Raw genomic sequence first — 26030 nt, forward strand, 5'->3', positions numbered from 1 at the left:
AAAACTGTGGTTTTCTAGCAAATTAGTGGCAAATCATTAAAGACTGAAGTTAGAAAATAATGACAAACATTTGAGTTTCAGATTTCATACCCTTCAGAAAATTCTAATGCAAGACCTACTATTCTATTATCTTTCTAAGTTTATAAGAGTAATATTTAAAAACTGTCCTTAATTTTGGGCCTTTGTCCCACTTCTGTTTATTGCTTTGTCCAGATTTCTTGCTCTGACAACGAGAGGTATGACAAATATGTCAGGGCCATCATCGTCAGCCAGTGCATTTCAAATTGTGACATACTTGTTGCATCCCACTCCCCCATGTAGTGACTCTGGATGTGTCCAAGCAAAGCAAGGAGCAGTTATGCAGTGTAAGTGTGCAGTCTATCCCCCCATCCAAGGTAGACACAAGTACTACAGTGGCTTTTCATCTGTCCTTGATTTTGCAGAATGTTCTGTTTTTCTGTCATATTTTTATACTGTTGATTTATGCTTCTTATTATTCAGAAAATGCATGTTGTTGCAGTGCCTGTTGCTCTGTGTTTAAGTAGCAATGCTTTAATGACCATCAGGTAAGCTTGTCTGAGATTGTAAGATGCAAGTAAGCTTTAATAAGCATACTGTTAAAGAATTACCAACACTGAAAGCCTTTTTGTTGTTGCCATGTAGAGAATATTTACATAACTAGATAACATATAAGCCTTAGGTATTGAAATGCATATAACAGTATTTGTAATAAAGGACAGGATTACAGTATTTTCAGAAGCTCATTACATTTGTTGGAGACGTGCAGTCATCTTTGCAGGCTTTACCCATAAACTAAACAGAATGCTAATTTATCATGTGTGGTCCATAACCTGTGCAGTAATCCTTTAAGCAATTTATCTTGAGCTTGTTTCTTGTTTGCTGTTCATTTTTTTACTTTGATAATGTTTTCCCCATGAAACAAACAGATAGTTGTTGGATAAGAAACATTTTTACAAGTGGGAGTATCACAGAGATTGCTACTTTCAGCATGTTACTTGGTACTTTTATAAAGCTGAATATAAATTATAATTAGAACGGCAATGCAAGGAGAAGTAGTTTGAGTTGAGTGCTGCTTGTCTTTTTATGCTTGATTTTGACTGTCATTCCAGTAATACATTTAAAAAAAATCATTTATTTTTTATGCCTCACAACATTTTTGCTTCCATCTAGATATTAAGTAAGCTGTCATGTAGCCAATGCATTGAAATATTTTTTTCTTCTACACTTCATTTTGTCTTGATTAGACTCTCATAATGATGGTTTGGCACCCAGGGCAGCATATTTAATTAAAGTCCCAGGTTTTGTGGTTTTGAGCATAGCTCCACCCCTTTCTAGTTGGCCACACCCCTTCTGGCTGGCCCCACCCATTCAACTGTCTCTTGCAGCCCCCCTTTGATTTGAAGTCACCAGCCACCACTGTGGTGCAGTACTGTTGTAGGTCTGTCTCTAAATTTGAAATGATTACCATGAGGTTTACACCATGCGTATACCTTATAGTAACCTTTAAGAATTTGAACAGCATGTGAGGATTTTATGACATTTGTTTTATTTGACTACATAAGGAGGGGATTTTGTAATGGGGCTGGTAAAAGAGCAGGACTGCTTTCTTGATACATATGATTTCACTAGAAATTTATATTATAGATGAGACAAGATTAGAATAAGAGGAGACGCAGTAATGCCGATTATAGATTCATAGGTTCATAGGAGGTTACTAGGCTAATGGCCCTAGGGCTTTTAAAAGCCTAGTCATATAAAAACCCAGAGTACCTTAGTTGACCATAGTTAGATGGTCAATGTTTGCAGAGCAATACTATGATCAACATCAAGTGCCCCATCCATGAGGGCCATAGGTGCCATCCCCTCGGGGTGAATTTGTGGTTTCCCATCCAATTTTCAAGGTTGCACTTAAATAGGAGGAGCTCTGCTTCTCACAAAGAGGGAGCTTATTCCAGAGGCGTGGCAGTCTCTGGGAGACATATCTGTCTCATGTGCAAGTTAATGTTGCAGGCCAGGTTGTGATCTCTGGAGTGAGTAACACTTGCCCCATTTGATTTATGGAAGTGCAGCATTTCCAGTTTGGCAGCATCAGAGACTGCTTTGTAGGCCAGGCACATGTCACCTCTCAGCAGCTGGTATGATACAGAGTACAATAATAGGGCTTTCAGTCTTTCCATGTAGATCATGTCTGGAGTTCTTGGATTCTCTTGGTTAGAAACAGCTGTGCTCTCTCCAGCTGCTGCAGGTGTCTGGTGAAGTATATACAGAAGGGAGCATTGTACTCAATCAGTGGTCTGATAAGGGCTGAGTACAGCAGAGTAATGACCTCCCTGGTCTCAGATGGGATGCCCTTATTTAAGGAATGGGCAGTGTAGAAGGCTTTCCTTACTACTGTAGATATATGGTGATTGAAGTTTAGATTGCTATCAACCTGCATTGACAAGTCATGCACCACTTTGTTTGAGCTGAGGGGGGGTGCTGTCTATATTATAACTAGCAGGGGATACTTCTCTTCCAAAAGGGATAATGAGGCACTTTTTTGCATTTAGTTTCAGTCCATGGCCCTGGCACCAATTGTTTGTCTGTGTCAGTCCTTTCTGTAATTTGTTGATGTCATTGGGGGACTCTGTGATTGCACCCAGTTTACAGTTGTGTGCAAACTTAGTAAGCCACAAGCTATCAACTTTTGACTCGACTTTAAAAAGATAAATTCCAAATAGTAGAGGGCCCAGCACAGTTGCTTGTGGTACACCACTTGTAACTGGTCTACTGGTGGACATGGATTCCCCAACTTTAACAGTGTACATTCTATCTGTGAGACAGTTTGCTACCCATCTAGTGATGAATGGGTTGATAGCCAGCTGGGAGAGTTTCTCAATGATCCCTGAGTGGGGAAGTGTGTCAAACACCTTGGCTAAATCAAGCTAGGTGGTGTGCACTGCTTTATCCTCATCCAGGGTTTTGGTGACTTTCTCAATGAAGTTCACCAAGTTTAATAAGCAAGATCTACCCTTGACAAAACCAAACTGGGTTTGGTCAAGAGTTTGAAGGTTGCCTAAGTCCAGGTTGATAAGGTCCATGATGATTCTTTCCATGGCCTTGCAGATGATGCTGGTCAGGCTAATGGTTCTATAGTTCACAGGGTCAGTTGATGCAAGGGAATTACTGTTGTTGTTCTTCACTCCTCTGGTACAAAACCAGTGCTCAGGTTGTGTTTAAAGAGAAAGCTGTGTGATTCCTTTAGGCCTTGTTTTAGTATGCAGCCTGGGATGTTATCTGGGTCCATAGAGGCTGCATTTTTGGCCTTGAAGAGTGCTTGAATGACCTGTGTTTTGGAGACAAATGGTAGAGGAGACGTGTCAGGAATGCTATGGGGTATGGCTGGTGGAGACAGGGGGGTGAAACTATTACCAAATCGTGCCATCCACTATAAGTTTGGCACACAGCTGGGTATTCTCTTTTTGGTTTCAGACATAGCTAAAGAATGCCTTATGATTGTATTTAGCTATAGATGCCAGTCTAGTCTTGTAACGTGCTTTAGAAGGCTTTACAAAGTTTCTGATTTGCTTGTTTAGGCTGTGTAGGGTTTTCTTCCTTTGCTGAATACTTTCCTTCTTGTTCTTAGATGTCAATTTCTTTCTTTTGTTATATAACTTATTTTTACTTGCAGTCCACCAAATTGTCTTATTTTTGTGAGAGGACCTGGGTTTAGTCCTGTCAGGTACTGCAGAGTCAATACATTTGCTTACATGGCTATATAGGGTGTTTGTGTACTTCCCAGCATAGGAGTCATTGTTTTCTGTATTAGCAGGGGCTTTGAAACCATTTACCCCATTGCTTAGGAAGAGGTAGTTTGCTTTGGAGAAATTTGTTTTTGCTCCTGTGGGAGTGTCAGGTCTGATCATTACTTGAAATGAGACAGATTTATGGTCTGACTTAACTAGGGAGGGGAGCACACTGGGGGTAGTGCAGTAACCCCCCATGTTGGTAAGTAGTAGGTCTAGGACATTTGAACCGCTTGTTGGGGGTGAAGACTAACTGTTTCAGTGCATTTGAGTTAACATAGTCCTGGAACCTCAGTGCAGTCATGTTTGTAATCATGTTCAAGGTGGTTGACTGTATACTGAGTGATTCAAGCAAGTTCAGGTAAGTGGTGTGTTTGTCCTAGTTCATGGTGGTGGACCTGTAGCTAGCTATGATATGATAGGGTGTTTTGACTATACTTATTTGGACCTGGAGTAGCTCAAGAGAGTCATACTGTTTCACCAGTCATGAGGTGCATTTGGATTTATTGAAAATGGATGCACCTAAAGCTTTGGTTGTCTCACCCCCATTTTGAGGTCTGAATGTGTGGAAGGCATTGTAGCTCTACATGGCTGGGGTACTCTGTATGGCCTTGAACTAAGTCTCAGTAACTGCACAGATGTCAGCATTTTCTAGGGTAAGGAGTGCTTCCAGGGAGCATGACTTTGAGTATGTCTCTAGAGTATTGTTCTACATTGGGCTGTATGGGGGGAAGAAAGTGTTTTTGCCAATATCCTGAAGCCTTGAGGGGACAGGTGAAGGCCATTTTTATTGAAGTATCGAGGTCTGTTGACCGTGTCTTCCCAGGATGACAGATACTGGATCCCCTTGGAGTGACACTAGAAGCTAAACCAATTGTTAAAATCAATCAGTTTTTGTCTGTACTGTGGCATTCTCTTAGGTGAAGGTAGAAGAATGCTGCTTAGGGCTAGGAACATACCTGCCTGGCAAACATAATCTGAGAGCTCTATCATGCCTATCTACATACCGTCCAGACAGGTATATCTCAGGTCACTTTGATATGTACTATGGCAGAGTCATAACTGTAATTGCTGTTGAGTGACTTGAGTGCATGCATGACTTGGCGGATCTTGGAACCAGACAGGCAGCTGACCGTGACCTTCTGCTTGTCCAGCCTAGTGAAGTGGGACGTCTCTGTGTTTCACTATTGAGTCGTCTATGACAAGGAAATTTGGTTTTGCCTTAGAGGCTTGATTGCTACGACAGTGTTATACCTGTTGTGTTGTGTACTGGTGGATTCTGTTTGTGTACCAGTATGTGAGGGTTGTCTGCATTTGGGAGGTCTCTGGTCTTTTGGTAAGTCTTGCTAAGTACCTAAGTACCTGGGTTTATGTGTCTTAACTTTAACTTGTGTAAGAGGAGAGGTGTGTGAGCTGACAACCTTTTTGATGCCATGTTTATTGTAATATGAGATGACTGATTCAAGTTTCATGGTATAGTGACATCTCTTACATACTGTATTTGCTTGCTTTAGGCGCAGGTGGTTGTCAGTGTACATGAGGCAATTGCTACATTGCTTCACTTTGTCCATGTCAATCAAGCTGGCTGGATAAATATTAGGAAAGTGACTGTCCATAGCAGCGGGTAATTCCTGGTGTGTGGAAGTGCAAAAGATCAGCTATTGCTCAGGGATTAGCAAAGACACTTAACACTATATAGGATTAGTGAAGAAAGTGGGGCGACACTTGACAGTGCTTAGCTGAACTGCCTGCAGTGCAGCAGTGCACAACTGAGTTGCCTGAATAGCAGCAGCAAAGCCTGAGAGGGTCTCACTGAGTGGTGTTCAGGGGGAAAAAATGTGATTCTAGACATTTGTGTCTCTACTGATGATACAACTGATTGACCATTTTGTTGATATGTATGTTTTTAATGAGATTTTAAATGTTACAAGAGATGAGATATTTTGGCTAGCAGCTAGGAAAGAATTTTACAGTTTAGCAGCACATGCAGGGTACAGATATTCACTTTTAAGATTTCTTAGATATTTTAATTAGTTCTGTATGTTGATTTAGGCACAGTTCTCTGTGAGGTGTGTACATCTTTAATAAATGACTGGTGACAGGGCATATTTCTATGGTATAGAGGATGTTGTGAGCAGTCTTAATGTGAGTGTAGGCCAGGGTTGCCAGACATCCCTATTTGAGGGGGACTGTCCCGGGATCAGCAGCCCAATCCCAAGTCCCGCACTGTCGGTTAAAATACTTGTGTTTAATGCAGAACTGCAATGTTCCACATTAAAGACCTTTTTTTGGTCTTCACTTAGTTTGAAAGATCTTTTTCTAATAGATAAGTAGCATCAGCCTATTAAAGGACTAAAGTACAAGAAAATGATGTGTTTCCTTAATGTGGTTAGTTGTAACCTTTTCAATTTTATTATAAAGTTGCTCCAGCTGGGCTATCAGAGAGGACTAAAGGGTAGTCAAAATTGGTGAGGCATTCAGGAAACTAGAGAATAGATCATTTGAGCTATAGTACATGCCCTTTTAGAAAATAATGCATGCATGTTTATGGTTTGCTCTTTCTTTTTTAAATCTCCATATTGGACATAGAGATAAATCCTAAATCAAGTCACTTATTATTATTCACAATATTTCTTTTTTCACTAGTTCATTTCTAGTATTATTGAACTTTAATATTTTTAAGTTGCAGTTTCCATCATAAAAATTGTACTTTTTTGTCCTGGTTGCAGTTCTTGCACTTTTCTCCTGAAGGATGTAAGAAGGCATAGCCCTTTCACTCTTCTCCCTACCCTGCAAGCTCTTTCAGGTGCTCAAGGTGCTAACTTAACTCAGGCCAACTGTTTCATGGTTGGGGCTTTACTATTGCCCACCAATGGAACCGGCTAAATCAGCGTCATTCATTGTCTTTGTAAAGAAAGTATTTACCCTTGTTTAGAATGCCTGCAGTGCCTACTACTGTCTTATTCAACAGGTTCCAAGGGGCTAGCCCAATTATACTAACAGCTTTCTCAGTAAGTATTAGAGCATCATCATTTCCTGTGAATTGATTAAAGGGCTCCCCAACTTCAAATGATATTGTGGGGATATGCCTAGTTTGACTGGTTTAAAAAGAAACATAGAAAAAAGTGGAGTAGCTTTATTTGCAACAGAAATCAAGTCTGACTTTTGCAGCTGCAGGTAGTTGTGTGTCCTTAGGTTAGCTAGGACAATTAAGCAACCTATTTTATTGACAGTTGTTTTATATAATGCAGTATTTGTAGAAGAGATCAGTGGAAGGATGATACTTTTTTCATATAACAGCACATTTTTTAGCTAATACTATTCTGGTGTAAGGAGAAGCCATTTCTTTTATCTAGGATCAAGCATTGATCTTTGTGGTCCATTTCTAGACTGACCCCAGGAGCACTCGTAGGCAAATGGAGTCTTAAAGTATTAGACCATGGATTGATAGCTTATAGTCTTAGTACTTTGTGCTAGCTGCCATTTGTTTGCCACAAATTTCATGCTTTCTAACTAAGGCATAGTTGTAGTTATTGTAGGATGTCATTGATGATTCCGTCAGTATGTGACTTAGATGACAAAGAAAGATCCAGCTAAAGTCCATTATATTTGTGTTTAGAGGCCCATTTTATCATCTATACTGTTGGATAAGGTCCCCAAATTTGAAGAGACATTTGAAGCTTTTGGGGGTTGAGTTAATCAGAATCCATCTGTACAGGACATTAAAATCCTTTGAGGGCTTTTTTTGTAGATCACTGACTGACATATGAGTAGTAACATATTTGTTTATATAAGAAACAACTTTTTGCAAAATTATCTCCTACAACTAGAGCTGCTGAGATCATGCAACCTTTATTGAGTTGTGGTCAGCCTACTCACATAGACGTTACTTCAAAATTTCTTTCAGAGAAAAATCTGCTTATATATATTTATCACAATAAAATTTGAGCAACTTACTTTGGATGTGTTTCATATTGTCATTTTGATGTGAGTTTTTACAGAACAAATTCAGTGTTTATACTACACCTATAGCATTTAGAGCATTAAAGATATTAACATTCACTTGAAGTATGCTTTTTTAATTTACTTCTATAAAAAAATGTTTATTCACAGAGTATAATTAGTACCCCAAGATTATTACTTACAATACTGCAAGAAACGGGAGCATCAGCATCTATTCATCTAAATAAGTTAGTTTTCAAGCAGTCTACCCTCTGCTCCATATACTTTTGATTTCAGTCAGCAGGGAAGATAACATCTGAAAGGTCAAACAGTGAACACAGCAAAGTGAAATTAGAACAATAGCTCAAACTATTCTTAATGCAGACTGTTGAACCATGAACACAAATTAAGATTATATTCAAGAAAAGCTAACATATTCTGCAGTAAAAGTGGAAAAAATTGACTTTCCATGTAAGAATGGATAGTTTCCCAAAGAACAGTTATTTTATATGTCAGCTTTACTAGAATTGAATTGTATTTAAAATAAAACCAGTCTTCATGTGAGCTTCACTACAGAGCCACGTCAGAATAACTATCCAGAACAGCGGCTTGAGAGCATGTGAGCACTCGGGAAGGAGTGTGCTAACATAATCTCTCTGCCTTTTTAACTAGCGGATCCAGGCTTATCCTTAATGTCAGTATTTTTTCATTGATGTGAACTCCATGAAGCAAAGTACAGGGAGAACACAATACCTTTTTAAGTTCTCTGTTAGCTAGAAGAAGAAAATAAACATTGCTTCTGTAACTTAACCTGTAAGGGAAGTGTTTTTCAAACCTTATGGCTGTGGGTTCAAGTCACCCGAGAGTTGTATGCTTTTTGTCTGACAGTTAGCATGGACAACTAACGTTTGCCTTGTTTATGAGCTATGTCCTGTGCCAAGGGTAAAGGGTTTCAATCTTTCCTCCTTCATTTGATACTCTGTGGCCTTGAGCAAGTCAAGTCAATCTGACAGTGCACTGGAGCAACTGGGAATATGGGTTAAGCTCCTTAATGGTCTTTTAGACTGTATGCCAAGTAAATACCTATGAGCAGTGTCTGCCTGTTAAATGCAATTGATCAAGTTTGGCACTGGCTAAACAACAGCATAATCAGGTGATACAACAGCAAGAGTGCTAAGTCCTGCAGAGATGAGCAATATACTACAAAACACCTTGATCCCCTATATGTGGGCCTACCCTATAATCAGTTTACATTTGAATAGTTAGAGAAAACAGAACTACCATTATAGATGTGGTACACTTTCAGAGCTCTGTCTCAAGAGTAAAATGTCTGTAGACAGGTCGGCAATGACCACGGAATTATACATTAATAACATTGTGTCACAGAGAAAAGATTAAGGAGAAAGGCACAAGCTCAACAAATGGCTTATGGTATCTGCATCCAGAATCTCGGAATATTACCTCGGGCATAGCTGACTGCCAAAAATGTACTCACTGGTTGCCCCCATCAGCTGGTAGAAGTCCATACTGTTTATGCAGGGGTGTTGGATACATGTTGATTGTCTGTCTTCTGCCATAAGGAGCCCTACAGACTTTAAATACCAGGAAACTTGCTCAGTTTGGCATGCACAACAGCACGAGCCAGTCTACAACCAGTAAGCAACCTCTCATCTTTGTCCTACATAATATAAATGGCTGTGTTCTCTTTTTATACAACATTGTTGTACTACTGTCATTGATTTTTATACTGCTTTATTTCATACAGGGAAAACATTGTGTCTTATTAACTTCATGAAAGCATTGCTGAAATTAACATTTTTGTTCTTTAGTTGTGTTGTATTTAAATAGCCGTGTACTTTTGCTCCTTTTCGGTATTGTACTGTTAACTTTTGATTTGCTTACTATAGTGGTACTAAGTTAAAATAATAATGCGCAATTGCACCTTGTTGCTTTGGTACTGTTACTATGGCATTATTTAAGATAATAATGCAGTATTGACTGTAATTAAGTGTATAAAAACAAATTTACTTATCTCAAGTCATTGACAGCAATTTTTGATTATTGATGTTGTTGCATTGCTGCTTGTTCTGATTACTGTAGGGTTACAGTATTTAAAGCTACTGCTCTACAGTGTCACAGCAGAGAGTATGCAGATACCTTTGTGATATAGCTTTATTACTTGACTAACTGCTATACTGTTACTAAAACTGAAACTACTTATTTAGATTATCTGTAGCTATTATAGTTACTGCATCCACATCCATTGAGTTAGACTACCCATTGTTCATTGTTTTTACTGGCCTGGTAGAAACCACATTAGTCTAAGGGGTAAATCTATTTAGTTGAATTTGCCACTGTTACTGCTTTCCTTCTTGACCCTACACAGTCTGTCACTTTTACATTCTTTTTTGCACATTGCGACTAGTTCAGTAGTTACACCTCAGTCTTTTATCTTGTAGCCATATCCTAGTTTATTACCTTTTTTCTGCCTCAGTTAATTATCCTCTGATTAATCTATCCTATACCCCTTCATCTGCACTGGACAGCAAGAAATCTCAGACAGCTGTTTCCCCGTCTGTAGCCAGTCTGACAGCATCAGCTATTGTAAGGCAGTGTAGTAACTGCCTCATGCTTATTGAAAACTCTTTATTGCTCTTTCACAATGATTCACTATGGTGAGAAGAGTAAGTATGTGCATATCGTGGAGGCTTCCTTCTCACCTCAAAACACATTTGGTAAGTGTGATGCCCAGCATTGCTACCAATATATGATGGTCACCAATATATGTCATCCTCATGCTGGGCCAGTAATCAAGGAGCCTGAATCCTCACCACTGACACTGGAGAGGGGCGTGCACTTGGAATACAAAAGGACACACTCAGTATTCCTAGAAGCAGACCTCTCTGCATCAAGTACACTTTCCCTTAAGAACACACAGGGAACACACTCAGCCCAGGGTCTGGATGTCTCTATATGTCTCCCCCAGGACCCCAATAAGAATCCCCACTGGTACAGCTGTAAGGTTAGGTCCTCAGCCGAGTGTCCAAGCCAAGCCCTCCAGCACCCTCTCTGTAAACTCAGTGTTCTGTGTCCCTGCCCCAAGTAGCTGACGCGCACACTCTTTAAGATTTAATTTTCACACACACATACACACACACACACACACACACACACACACACACACACACACACACACACACACACACACTCTTTAAGATTTAATTTTCATACACACACACACACACACACACACACACACACACACACACACACACACACACATATATACACACACACACACACACACCTGGGAAAGGCTGGCACTGATAACCCACTCTACCAACTCTGCCCAGACTATAAGGTAGATTCACTGCTACCAGTCAGTTACTATAAGGCTCTTACAACGGGTATGCAATTATACTTTATAATATTAATGCTAATACAAATGGTAGGATTATAGGATCATAGGAGGTTACTAGGCTAATGGCCCTGGGGTCCTTACAAGCCTAGCCAAAAGTTTATCCCAAAAAGAAACCTCAGTCAGCACTTGTTGCCTCTGTCAATGTGGGACACAGGTGGATTCAAGGGGACAAATGTGTGGTTTCTCATCCACTCATTAAGGTTGTGCTGAAAGAGGGTCAGGGAGGATTTGGAGCATCTCTAGTAGGGCAGGGTCCGAGATTGCCTTGTAGATGAGACGCAGATCACCTCTGAGCAATCTGTACAATACTGAGTAAAGTGATAGTTTTTTGAGCCTGTCCACATAGGACAGGTGTTGGAGCCCATGGATTCTCTTTTTGAGGTATTTCTGTGGCCTTTCCAGTTGGTGTAGCTCTTTGGAGATGTACATACCAAATAGGGTGTTGTACTCAATTACTGGTATAATGAAGGAGGAGTATAGAGAGGTAATAACTTTCTTTTTTTCTGGATGCAGTAGTTCACCAAGATGGCTAGGCCTTCTGAAGTGGCTCACACAGTGTCATCGAATAAATATAAGTACTCTCAAAGGTTAGATACATTCTACAATGATCAGCCACAATAAAAGTTTTAAATATATTTAATAATAAATAATAAAAGAACAGGAAAATATTGAATATATATTTACAGTAAACTACAGAGTTCAATTCACAGAAATATTTAAATTAACATTGATGGATAGACTCATACAAATAAAGAAAAACACTATCTGAACTAAGCTTCACTATATTCCCAACTGTATCTAAGAGAATTAGTGTTTCCTAGTTAAGTTACTTACTATCGCAAGGCAAGATGATGTGGGTGAGGGTCCTTCTAGTCAGGCTTCCCAAACAGAATACTCAATAGTCTGAGATTTCTCTTTTTAATATCTAAAGTATAATTTCCAAGAGGGAAGGCATAATGGCCACATCTGGTCACCTGACTCAAGGTTCTCGCAGTATTCCCCTTTGAAGCTGAGACCGGAATTTAGCACAGACGGCCACACTATACATTCAAATGTTTATGAGAGTGCCTGGAGTCTCCCCTCTTTTCACTGAGCTAATGCACAAAGGCTCTTTCTCAGACCTATCATCTCCAGTCCTATTCAGCACTGTGATGTGCCATTTTAATGGTTTAACAATGTATTTACATTTCCCTTATTTTTCTTAAAGTTAACCTTTGCTGTCCCAGTGTCCTCTATTAAAACATATACATTTAATTCATTTGCAATAATACATGTACATTTCTTTTCATTTCAGCAGGGTGCACTGTTGATGCATTTTAACACAAGCAAACCTCACCAATACATTTTCAGCACAAACATCTGTACATATTAGTTTGATATACAAATGACATACAGTTCTAATACATTTGCAGCACACGCACCTTGTATAAATCAGTTTGATATTCAAAGGGCATATCATTCTTTACAAAACTCCAGCTGGCTATGCTGGCACTTGCTCATATCATTACAGTAAGTACAACACATATACACATACAGCACAGAGCACTTCCACTAAACCGACTTACACTGAGGTTGTTAAGAGAACATTGTGTAAGTCTCCCAGGCTAAAGACTAAGAAATCTAAGACATTAGTATTCACAGCAAAACACCCACCTTCACCCTTCACACTCACATGTAAGATGCATGCCTCTAAGAGTCACAAGGCTGTATACTTCAATCCCTTATGGCTCACTAGGACTGCATCAAACCATGGCAATGTTTTAGTAATAGGTGACTGTATTGCAAGGCATAAAGACACAACCCTCACCAGGCTGGCTAACAATAGGGTAACAGTTAACTGTCTTTCTGGAACAGTATCCAGGATGTAACAAGGGCTCATAGATCCTTCCATCCTGACAAATGTGATTATGACCAGATAGTAGTCCATGTGGGGGTGAATAACCTTAGACACTCTACATGAAGGAACATGCAGAAGAATATGGTTTAGCTTGGTGTGCATGTGTCTGAGTGAGGAAACACCCTGGTCTTGAATGGTATTTTGCCATCACCAAGAATGATGCCAAGATTCAAAGACAAGATAATTGGTTTTAATAATCGGCTATGTGGTTAGTGTCATTCTAGCATGTGTCAGTTTGGGATAAGATGGCTGAAAAAAATCTTCCTGCTTTGCCAGGGATGGCCTGAACCTCTCTTACCAATGTTTTCACATTCTGGCTAAAGCCTTTGCTATCCCTACAGTGCCTTTTTAGGCAGACTCCATCTGATGGACATTCTAACCTAGTACATTCTAGTTTAGAACACATTAGTGTGGCACCACTCAGTGTCCAGAGTCTTAACAAAAAAAAAAAAATGGCAGGACTTGAGGCTCTTCTGCAACTTGAACACATTCATATATAAATAGTTATATAAACATGGTTTCAGGCAATGAAAGCACTCCCTCTATTCCTGGGTATAATGTATGTCACATCTTCATACTGACTGGCTGTTGTGGAGGAGTATCAGTATTGGTCAAGGATATCATCACCTCATGACAGATTCCTTGGGACACCACATGTGAACTGTTAGATGTCCAAATCACTGTAAACAAGGCTAATTACCACGTTATACCTAGCTATAGAACACCTTATGTGTCCCTTTCTGAGGAGGTTAACTATCTTATCACATTAGCTGAAATTTCCATTTCTATCGTGGGACTTCAGCTATCCATTAAGAAGCTGTCTTACCTATACTGCCAATGGTCTGCATGCCAAAAGCTTCCTTGACATTATAAATGCTAATTCTGTTTTACAAATAGTTAATTATCCTACCAAAGGCCACAAGATCCTGGATCTAGTCCTCACAAATATGGTCACTTCTTGCACACTCCTTATGTATCTTCATGTCTTGTTAAATGAGACCATAATTTAGTGACCTTTTCCGTTAAAACTGGTGGTACATCCCCTGTATATAGCTTTGTGTTTAGGGGGTTCTCAAACCTTCTTCAGTTACTTGATTACTTTCTGCTACCTATGCCACTCTATTCTATTCCTTCTTAAATAGCTGTATTGATAAGGAAGTCCCTATCTACAAGGAATATTATGAGATGTTTAAAAGCAAAACCCTGTGGTTGGATACCCACATAAATAAATTATGCAACAAGAGAAATAAACTAGTTAATGCTTATAAGAGGTCTCATTCTACCTACATTTGGGGCACAAAGTGCTTAAGTGAACCCTTAGGAAGCTTAAATCTGATTTGACCTTAAAATAACCACTAAAAGCAAAAACAACTACAAATCTTTCTTTAACTATTTCAAAAAACGAATAAGTAACACAATGCAGTCTTCAGAGCTAGTCTACAAAACAACTACACTCTCTGATCCAAAGGAAATAGCTAATATCCTAGTGAACAAATTTAGTGAAAATTTTACTCTGCTCACAGTTATAGCTACCCCACAGGTTTCACAATTCTGGCTACTTCCTTGAATTACTATAGAACAAGTTCTCTCAACCCTTTCAATAACTAGGAATAATTCATCCATGGGCCCTGACAACATACCAGGTTGCTTGATTATCAGTGGCATATATGGCCTGTTTGAACCCCTATTTAACCTATTTAATTTAAGCCTCTCCAATGGCTACATTGCTGAAGTCTAAAAAACAGCCATTGTGATGCCATCATAGAGGTGAGCCAGACATGGACACAGGTAACTATTAGACTCATTATTCTCACTAGCCTCATATGTAATGCTATGGAGCACATTGTCTCAGACTTCATTAATCTGTACATTGAAAATGTATTAATCCTGAACCCTCATCAATATGACTTTATCAGAGGAAGGTCATGCTTCTTTAACCTCATTAATTTCTTTAAAAAAAATAACAGAAGTAGTGGATTATGATTATGCAGTGCATACAACATCTCCAGACCTGGCCACCATCTTTGATTTTTTCCCCATGCAGGCAGGCATTATTGATAGACTTATAAATCTGAATATAAATCCTTATATTGTTGTGATGGAAAGCTAACTGGTTGTTTGACAGCACCCACATGGTTAGAGTAGGAGATGCCACTTCTGAAAGCAAAAATGGCACATGTGGTGTATCACAGGGCTCAGTTTTGGGACCTGTTCTGCTTGGCATAAATTTCTCAGACCTTCAGTCCAGCACTTTTGCTTATAGTTAACTAAGTAGGCAGGTCTTATCCTAGCATTTGTCTGCCATCTCTTTAGTCATATTTGCTACCTCCTCAGATTTCTCCTTTGACAGTTTGTGTCCACATGCAACAAAGTCAGTATCCACCCTCCTCCTCAGTACCTACTTATTCCATGTCTTACTAAGACTTACCACTGAAATGTGGCTTCATTGTAATCTGACCTTTCATTTTACCATTACCAAAACTATTAAGCCTTAATAAAACTGAACTTCTGATCATCAAAACCCCCTTGCCTGTCCTGTGACTGGCTCTCATGTCCTGTTGTATACTACTACCCTTTTTATCTGCAATCTCTCTGGTTGTCTCCCTCTTTATGAACCACCTAATCTCTTTCTCATCCCATTGATACACTTTAGATAAGCTTTATCCACTGCTTTGTTCTTTCCACTCTCTGCACTTCCTATATGGTTAAGTGCTCCTCTCTATTCCACTTTTATCATTCTCCTTTTGTAGTACTGTTTCCTGCATGTCTTCTTTCTGCTCTCGTGTTGGTGCTCATTATGTCAAGGCAGCCTGCACCTACCCACCATGACATCCTTCTCACTGTCTTCTCTTTTGTAGCTGCATCTCCTGCTTCTTGACTTCATGTTAATCATAGCCATCTCACTTGTCTGCTGTCGTCTGACCTCCTCTGCCTTTGTCTTCTGGTTCTTTAATTTTCTCCCTTACGTTTTTAAACCCTATCCTATGCACTGGCCTCTTGTTGCCTTCTCAAATCCAGTTCAACGCTGGCAATTCTCAAATAACTAGCTAACCTGCTACAATTTTTTGTTTCCCCTGAAACTGCCCATGCTGCTGCAGACCTGCCAGAGCCAAACCACTACCCCAAATCCAAAATCCCTTCTAAGTCTCTGTCCAACCATTATCATTTTATTTGTCCTGTCCCTTTAAATGTGTCTCATTCTTAGACACCTCATGCTCTTTATTCTTCTTATTTTCATTAGTGCAGACACGTGTTGCACTTAGCCAGGCTTTTCTACTTCATTTGTTGCCACAGACCTGGTAAGCACATGCCAAACAAGTAAAGAAACTAAAATGCAGATAAGTAATTATTATTCATTTACCTTAAAATGTGTTATCTGGCACCAGTGAGAAAATATGTTTAAAAATAACTAAATTCTAAGGCATGGTAAACTCTTGGATGTTTTAGCAATGAGCATTACTATGTCAAACTAGACACATTACCACTCTGACTTGTTGGAACATGGGCTAAATTCTTGTCTAGGCTTGTAAGGGCCTCAGGGCCAATAGCCTAGTAACTTCCTATGATTCTATGATCCTATGATTAAATCTTTGATCCAGCAGTATAATCCAAGGTTAAATCTACACTCCAAAGACAAATCTCTACTTAATACTTGTTAAATAAATTCCAGCCACACACAATATTCTGTTCACATAACCTGGCAAGCACACAAAAAAATAAGGTTGCATTCTGCCTTAGACTTAAAATAAAAAGTATACAAACAATATTAAAATTTAAAAATAAAATAAGTACTTGGAAAAGAAAAAAAATATTTCTACTTATACACAATGAGGGAACTTCTTACCTGAATAAGTCACATCAAAAGTTAAAGAATAAAGCTAATTAGACCTAAATCATTAGCAAAAGCTTTCAATGCTACTATCAGTAGGGTAAAAATATATCTTATAATATCTTTCCAAATGCTGTGCACTGCAAATAAATCAGAATATAAGTCTGCAAATATAAATCACTGAGTAATAAGATATTTTGAAAGGCACCTGAACCCAAACTATCCATCCAACAGATGTAACCAATTTTAAAGTAAGAAAATGAAATGAGTATGTCCTTAATACTTAGTTGATTCAGTGGTTAAAGACCAAAATAATTTTTATAAAATAAGGTGCCTTAAAATACTTTTAAAAGTTGTGTACTATAAATCATGAAAATCTAAAACGTCTATATATCTAACCAGCTTTTCTATCAGCTAGTCTATATGTCTACAGAAGTAGAGCTGTACACCTACAGTAGTTGTTGTATCTTTCAGCTTTTCCCATTTAGGGGTCGCCACAGCGGAACTCCGGTCCGCTATTGATTGGCAATAGAGTTTTACGTGCCGAGTTGCCAGCCGTGATGCACAACCTTCAACGAAGGGACGCCCATTCACGCATGTCTCCACACAGAAGATGCTCTAGCTGAGAATCGAACAGAACAATGTATTACTGTGAGGCGACAACGCTACCACAGCACCACCACCACAGTGATAAACAACACTAATGTATCAGCAAACCAAAAACTGTAAACATAAACCAGTCATCAAGTTCATAGTATGTAAATCTTTGAAATGTTTTGCTTCAAGTCATGTTTCCCTAAACAAAATGTTTCATTTCTGAATTATTCTACCTTGTTTTGGCTTTTGTTTGTTACTACAATTGTTTGTAGATATAATAGCACTTGTTATTTTGAGTGATTGCTAATGTTTCCTATTTTTATGTGTGCAATTCCCTGATTTTTTTCTAAAAAAAATTGCTCTTAATGTCACTGTTACTACTGTAAGGCTGTAATGAAACTGCTTTCAGCAGGGGATTTCCAGCAAGTTGTTTAAGAGGTTTGTGGTAGCTAGCATTGCACCTGAGGGTCTCTTCTACTGTGTTTTTTCATTAGGAGGACTAATATTTTTTCATCTTATGACAGGAGATGTTTGCGTGGTCTATCTCATTTATATGCAAAGGACTCATAGTGTAGCCATTTATTGGCCAGATGGTTTATTACTTATTTTTTTGTTTTTTTTCTGTGCTGCTATCCACTTTGCACATTTGCATGGATTAGTAGTGCCTTGTACAGTAGTAAACACCTAAAAATCAAATTTTCCATGTAGAACAGTCCGTAAAACTGTACCCTATAAAGCAGTAATATAGTGAAATACCTGACTAGCTTAGAGCAGCTAGGTGGGCACCGAGTGGCAATAATACCTACAGATTTAGTAGACTTCAGTATTGTGCAAACAATTGGTGGATATGGGCACCTTGAGACAATGTAACAATTTTCTCATGTTTGCTGACAACCACTTAATCATTAAAGAAGCAGGCACAGTGCATGAGAAATGTACTTAAACAATGAGACTGGAGGGTAAACTCTCACATACAAGTGCACATAAGGTTGTTGAAACCATGCACAAAACACCCACCTCAAATTAAACACAACACACACACACATATATTAACATATTCTGAGGCACCTAAAATCAATCTTCCTAAACAACAAGGATTGCCTAGACCAGCTGTTGTCAAAGCAATGCCTCAGCAAGCCCAAAGGCAGTCAGAAAAAAACAGCACCTAACATCACACATGCTCTTACTCTCAGTGGAGTCCCAAACATTAAGACCCTAAGGCAAGCAAACACTTCCTAGGACTCTTGTCACAGACTCCATTGTAAGATATACTGATGCCTTTTTAACCAGACTGGACAAGGAGAAGATAACTGTGTTGCTTATATGGAGCCAAGATGTGACAAATCTCACACGTACCCAAGTCATTACACCACATATACAAGTGTATGATTCCATCACAGTCCGTGTAGGTGTAATGACATGAGCTGTACCTCCCTGGACTATATAAAGACTATGTGTCTCAGGCTGTTATGAGCCCAGCCTTGAGCAGCATATTACCATCACAGAGGGTGATGCCAGCAAAAATTCTTGAGTTCAATATCTGTTTGTATTTCTGGTGTCATTCTAAGGGGATCCAATATTTGTCAACTTGGGAGGACATGGTTAATAGACTAGGCGATGATGCAGTGGTGCAGCGGTTTGCATTGTCACCTCACAGTAAGAGGTTCTCTGATTCAATTCTTGGACAGGGTGCCTTCTGTGTGGAGTCTGCATGTCCTCTTGCATTTGTGTGGGTTCCCTCCAGATGCTCTGGTTTCCTCCCATGTTACAAAGATATGTGTCTGGAGCATTTCTGCCTGGTTCTCCACTAAAAATTGGCTCATTCCAAGTTGGACTTTCCGAGTAAATAAATGTTAAATAAATAAATGTTGATTTGCCAAGGATGGTCTGCACCTTTCCCCTCTAAGCTTTTGAATACTGGCTAAAATGTATCCATCCCCATAGTGCCAAACTGACAAACTACTAACATAGCAAAATTAGCTCTACTGAACTTCAAGGTGTTACTGCTCAATGCCAGGAGCCTAACTAAAAAAAATGCATTCCCTCCATGGGGTTCCTATCACGTGATTAAAAATTGTAAATGGCGAACGCGTATTGAGCGAACCCGATTGGTCAAAATGTCAAAACATGGCGTGCGTAACACAGAAATCACTGTACGGAATATTTTTCCTTTACTTCAATGCAGTGCAATCTCAGAGTAGGAATATTTAAGTAGTGGGCGTGCAGGGGGGCTTGCCCCCCTGCCTACAGCATTTAGGTAAGTATAGTTTTTTATTTATTTTTTTTATTATATTTTCGAAATTTCAAACATCGCTCATATGGTGTCGACCATATGGTGTTCGATGTTTGAAACTTTTGAAAATATAATATAGACCCCTCTCCAAGCCTTCTTCACACTTGAGAATATAGACATCAGTGCAGCTACCAAAATATGGTTTAAAGTGGCAGAAAGTACCATAGCACTGCAAGATTTCAATGTCTTGCATACTTTTAGACCAGTAGCTGCACAGACAATGGCTAAAGATGGAGGTATCTCAATATGTTCTTGATAACAAGCATACCTCTAGGGTGTCAAACAGGATGGTGAGCCACAGTTACCCCATGTGCAGATCACTACAGACAAAATCTCCAACTATACCCCAGCCAGCTGTAGGTCACCCTCCCTATCCCAAGAAGTTCACAATGCATACTTGGACCTACTGGAGACACTTTCCATCCAACCTAACACACTGCTCATGGGAGACTTTAATTACCCTTCTATAGACTGGGAATCCTACATGGCCTCAAATCTTCAGGCACAGAGATTCCCAGACTTGGTAAATACAAACACCCGTGCCTGAATAGTGAATACGTCCATTAGAGTCTCAAACATACTGAGCCCCGTGTTTACAAATATGGGAGAATGATGCACCCCTCCAATGTCTCATTCTCTCTGGTAAGGTCCGACCATAATGTTGTCTCTTTTGAAATCAAAATTAGCTCTGTAATCACATTAAAACTAGTGACAGTCAGGAACTATTTTGAGACAAATTACCTTTTATTAAGTGATTGATTGTCAAAATTCCATGCCTCCAAACCCAGAGAACACAGAAGCCTATGCTGAATTGTTTTCAAAAACTCTGCACAACCATGTTGATGGCTGCATAGAGGCTGCTGTTCTTCCCAGAAGTAAACCCAGGACTGACAACAGAAACAAACCAGGCTGGTGACATCCTGAATTATACAGAATATACAACAAAGGGAAAAAAAATATTGCAAAAAATCAGGAAGGGTAATTCCGATGAAACTAAAAACTCTCTCATCAAAGTAAATAAGCAACTAAGAGGGTTAATTAAGTCAAATAAATCCAACTTTCAAATAAATAGCTCTCTGAAAAAAAAATAATATTTTTATATTTTACAGTGATGTCTTCAAGGGTCAGCACACACACATGTGTGATGTGACCTGGTTAAATGTGCTATATTCACAGAGCCTGGTTATATAAGCAAACCTGTCAGTGGAGAAATTCAGTTCCAACTTTACCCCCTTTTACCCCCAAACATAACCCTTCCAGCTGTAACTAGGAAGCATGTACAGGCTGCATTTAGTAAAGAGAACATGGCCTCAATGGACCCATAACATCACTGGATGCCTCATGAATGGTCTAAAATATAACTTATCAGGACCCCTGGAGTCATTACTTAACAATAGTCTTAAAACAGGCAATGTGCCACATGAATGGAGGACTGTGATAGCCATCCCCCTTCATAATGGTGGACCTTCAACAGATTCTGGAAACTACATACCCATTGTTCTGTCTAGTCTTATTTGTAAACCCATGAAAAGAATTATCATGGAAATTATCAGCAAGGACATAGGAGACCTCCAGACACTGGATCCATTCCAGTTTGGCTTTCTCAAAAGAAGGTCATGTTTAATGAATCTGGTAGGCTTCTTTGAAAAGGTCACTAAAGCAATAGCTAAGGGGAAAATGATGAATACTGCCTACCTAGATCTGGCTAAAGTATCTGATACAATATTCCACTCAGGCATCGACAACAGACAAATGGATGTAGGTATAAGCCCTTTTATAACATGCTGGACAGATAGCTGGCTCACTGAACCTAGAAGGTTAGAATCGGGGAGGCCACACCAACAAAGAGTCTAGTCAGCAGTGGAGTTCCCCAGAGCTGTGTGCTGGGCCTACTCCTCTTTGAATACACTTCTCAGATGTCAAAACCAATGTCAAAAGTCTCTGGCTAACCAAGTTTGCAGATGATTGCAAATTGGGAACAGTCATTGAATCCACCCAAGAGGAGAACACCATTTAGGAAGGCCTAATACAGACAAACACTTGGTGCCAAAGGCATGGCTTAAAACTCAGCACCAAGAAATGTATTATAGTACCTTTTGGGAAGTCTGCCAACCTGAGTAACTATGTCATCTATAAAACACTCTTAAAAGTTGATTCACTAGTCAGGGATTTGGGAGGTCATGTAGACAGTAACCTAGCCTTCGACCAATGTGTGTCCAGGGTAGTAAGAAAATCCTTCTATGTTGCTCAACTTATAAGTAAGAGCATGGCATCTAGGTCCAAAGAGGCCATCTTGCCACTATACATGGCCCTCATTGCATCCATCATAGAGTATAATGCCTCCTTTGATATGCACCTGACCAGACACATGCAGCAACTAGAAGGTTCACAGAGGTTCCTTACAAAATGAATACAGGGAGTAAACACAATATCCTACACTGATCACCTCAAAGCCTTGTCTCTTTACTCAGAGAGGTGACCTTTGCCTAGCATACAAGGTATCCATTGATCCTGTTTTATGAACCTTTTGTGCATCTGCAAAGTAAACAGCATCAGAACTACTAGATTAAAAGACCTACATTTTGCTTGTAACATAAATAGCACATGTTGGAGAGATAGATATGTTTCTCAGAGAATTCCCATTCTCTGGAACATGCTTCCCATCCATATGAAGCAAAGTTCTTCCCTATTCCTGTTTAAGAGCAACTTGGACCAATAGATGTGTAATTGGAAATTCACCCTTGGTCTGGCTCCTATGTCTCTGATGGACAGAAGCAGTCAGTAAATCACCACCTGCATAAATCAAATTTGTGTGTCACATTTGGGTTACACAGTTAGGCTAATAAGGACCCTAGTGGTTGTTAGCCTAGTATACATCTATAAACCTATGAACCTTATAATACTGCTTATGATTCTACCCAAATGACACATCCATTATAAAAGGGCCTTTTGAATAAGAAATTACAGGCTTGTCAGTACTTACCTGTCAAATTACCTTAGAGAGGGGCCTTAGCAGTGGACATTCTTTTACTATACCCTCCATTCTCTTTACTGTGATATTTTAATTTCTACTCATGTTGGAAGGCCTGTCTCTAAATTGCAAGTTAAAGATTTTCTGTACTAGCCTATATTGTACTTATTTTGAGGTGTTCCCTATATTTGCACATAAGCCAAGAACTAAGGATTCTTGAAGTTGTGTGGTGCATTTTATTCCTGGCATAGGGATACTATGGCTTTGAGCAGATGTGTACATGCACAAAAGAGTTGGGCTCAGAAGATCTAAAGAAATAACCATATCAGATGACACAAGGTGGATGAACCAAGAAATTATGCCCACTGTAAATCCATCTATCCATCCATCCATCCATCTGTAACCCCTTTTTCCTATTTTTGCACATGGGGTCGGGGGTGTCACTTCAACAATGGCAATCACCTAGATCCAAGGGTTACACCACTGGGAGGCTAGCCTTGTTCTTCCATACCCCCCCCCCCGCCACACACACACACACACACACACACACACACACACACACACACACACACACACACACACACACACTAACATCTATGGCCAATTGAGAGTATCCAGTCCACCTACTGCACGTCTTCGGAATGTGGGAGGAAACTGGACCATCTGCAGGAAACCCACATGAACACAGGGAGAATATGAAGGCACCCTAGCTGAGAATTGAACCCTATGTTAATAATAAATGTCTATTGAGATGTTATTATATAAAACTTAAAAATCCTATATATTTCACCATATTAAGAAAAAACATTCTTAACTACAGTCTTAGTAACGCTAAAACCGAAACTGCTGGCAAATGGCTCTCTCAAAGATTAACTGCTAAGGCGAATAGACACAAATCTCTTTTTAACTAAAGAGGCATTATCTGAGGTATGAGCCAGTACTGTTTTTCATTATTCATTTACTAGCAATATGCTACATATTTTCTGTCCTAGATTAGTGTCGTAGAGCACAATGTTGTTTAACTGATGCAAACTGGAATAGATAATGTTACTGTCAGGCATTGTTGACACTAACCCTAGACTTGATCTGTAGATTCAGGTATTGTATGCAGCATATATAGGTTTCTTTGATGAATGCATGCTAAAAGATAAATGCCACTCATCACCAGGAAGAATGATGTAACCTTTGCTCCTGGCTCTGGTCTTTTCATAAGACACATATCCTGCAGTGATACGTAGTGAACAGCAATGGCTAATAAGGTGATATTTATGAGAGTAGGGACTGCAAGAAAGGCTTTAATAGAGAGAAGAGAGGAAGCTAGATAAAACTAAATTTTATTTCAGGGTTGAGCATCTTAGTCTGAGCAATGGTTCCTATCTGAATCTAAAACAAGCAACGTAAAAATTTGCTAAAAGAACAACTGCAATCCAGATTCATAATGAGTTACCCATAGAAAGCTTACATGTAGAAACAGCTTGGGAGTGAAATGCAGTATACTTTTGAATGCCAGATATCTTGGGAACGTACATCCAGATCCACTGGTCACACTGGACGATATTACCATGAATACGGAATGCACAACTGATTCCTGACACAATAAATCCTTCAAATGGGATTGAACTAGTCTCCTGTATCCTACGTAAAGAAAGTACAGCTTAAGAAGAAAAAAGAAAGATGTCTATTTTTAAATGTAGAGAATAATAACAGGAAAGGCTAAGCATGGATCATATGCCCTCATAAAGAAAAGTAAAGAAGCTACTGATATGCAACCAATCCTTTAGTAAATTAACTAAATAGTTTATGATAAAGAATCTTCAATGTTTTCAACAAGCATTTGCTAGTTTAAATTTAGTTATAAGTAAAAGAGAAATATTAAATCATTCACAGCATCAGTACAGAAGTGAGTTGAAGGCAATTATGTTTAATGAAGCATTTCTTTCCAGCTGTCTTGTGCTTATTTTAATGAATGTTTTTATAATGATTCATTTGAGCTTGACATTTTTTAAAATTACATGCAGGGTCAATGATTAATACAATGCTTGAATAGAATAAAGACAATAGTATTAACCAGATTAATAAACTACATTTTTTGTTTAGCATAAATTATTTATTTGTTTTATTTATTAGCATTTATCAGGATTGTTCATCTGGGCATACATTACCCCTTTTCAGCAGTGGCCTTGGAGAAAAGCTCCAAGTATAATACTTCTGCAAAAGGTATAAAAAGCACATAAATAAAATTAAAAAAACTTTAATCAATTTAATAGACTGAATGCAAACAGAATGCATAGAAATACACTGCTGCAAATGACAACATTATAAATCAGTAGATAAAGAATGTGTAAGTTATGAATCAAATTTATTACATGAGTACAACAAAGGTTCAAAACAAAGAAGGTAGAAGGAAAGAAAATTAATATACTAAAGTATGTTTTTAAAGTGGGAGGGTTGAGGAAGTATTAAGTAATATATTAGTGGAAGTGATAGTTATACACCAGTGTGCAGGAGGACAAGGTAAAGGACAGGTTTATGAGGCAACACCAAGGAAATGGGGTACCAACACAGAACGTGGTTGGATCATGCACTGGATGTGGGAGAGGTTGAATCAGATAACTAGTAGATAAGCTGAGTGAGAGGAAGGTTGGAGAAGGCTGACTAGTAAGACATGCGATTATTGTCATGAAGAGAGACTGCAAGACACCAGTGTATCTTTGTGGCTGGGCACTTGGAGACATAGAAAAAAATACAATGTTATGTGAAAAGAGGTAAAAGAAGAGGGGAAGAGAACATTAAGGAAGTGAACCAAGATATGCTGAAGGGGAATAGCAGTATATAATAAAAATAAAGGGTGGGGGGATTTGAGCTCTAGAGTAGGAAGTGGTAAGGAAAGGGGAGAAGAAAGTAAATGGTTTAGGAAGAAAGGATGATAGAGACACAGGCTGTAGTTATAATATATCAGTATAGTGTCCCTAGATGAAGTGAGGAATAGCATAGCTTAGAATCCACTGTTCGGATGGATAAGAAATTGTGTCTAGCCAGAGGATGAGCAGGAAGATGGCCATATGTTCCTTAGATATTGTTTTAATTGAGGCATTAATGATTTCACTTGATGCATTTGTTACAGTCAAGTGCACCCCCAGGTGTTTCTGCAGTTACCTCTTACTGCACTGCAAGCCATCAAATATCACTTGTTCATCTTTGGATTAATAATTCTAAAACCATGCTACATACAAGGTATCAGAATATTTTATCTTGAAGCATACATGATGGCAAA

The sequence above is a fragment of the Protopterus annectens genome, chromosome 5.part1 (assembly GCF_019279795.1).
Source record: "Protopterus annectens isolate FY-2018-M chromosome 5.part1, PAN1.0, whole genome shotgun sequence".
Taxonomy (NCBI): domain Eukaryota; kingdom Metazoa; phylum Chordata; order Ceratodontiformes; family Protopteridae; genus Protopterus; species Protopterus annectens.